This window comes from Rana temporaria, chromosome 13 (assembly GCF_905171775.1).
Source record: "Rana temporaria chromosome 13, aRanTem1.1, whole genome shotgun sequence".
NCBI lineage: Eukaryota > Metazoa > Chordata > Amphibia > Anura > Ranidae > Rana > Rana temporaria.
The window spans coordinates 95,193,090-95,193,689 of NC_053501.1; positions in this window are offsets into that span (position 1 = coordinate 95,193,090).

Below are 600 nucleotides of genomic sequence, written 5' to 3' on the forward strand. Positions count from 1 at the left end.
TGAAGACTTTGTGGGGGAGCATCTCTGTGGTAAAGTCATTGCCATAGAATCATTTGTAAAGGGGAGGAGTTAGTAAAATGACGACACCCATGTAGGGGCGCCAGAAATATTTCTGCACCCAGGCGCCTGTGACCCTAGGATCGGCCCTGCATTGCCATGTGTGGTGGTGCACTGCATGACATACAATAGTGTACATACCTTTTTTGAGCGTGTTAGGCAGTCTATTCAAATAACAGAGTGGAAATACAATTTACATATCAGGGAACTACTCCTGGGAAATGGAGTTCCAGTGTACAGTACACAATCTTGCTGACCAGAAGAACATGTCCAAACAAGAAAGGTGTTCTATAGAAGGTATGAATAGGGTAGTAACCCATGGTAATCAAGATCAAGTAAGTTAATTTGTTCTGACTGGTAAAAGACTGGATTGGTTTGGTTGGTTTGCAGGCCATAATTGCTGTTTTCGTTGGTGGGATGTGACCCTATCAATAGACTGAGTGTAATACTAGGTCATGAATATGTACATTCCCTCTAGCCAACCACTAGAAGGATTATTTGCCAGTGGTGCACTCTGGGTGAGGACATAAATATTTGGGGCCT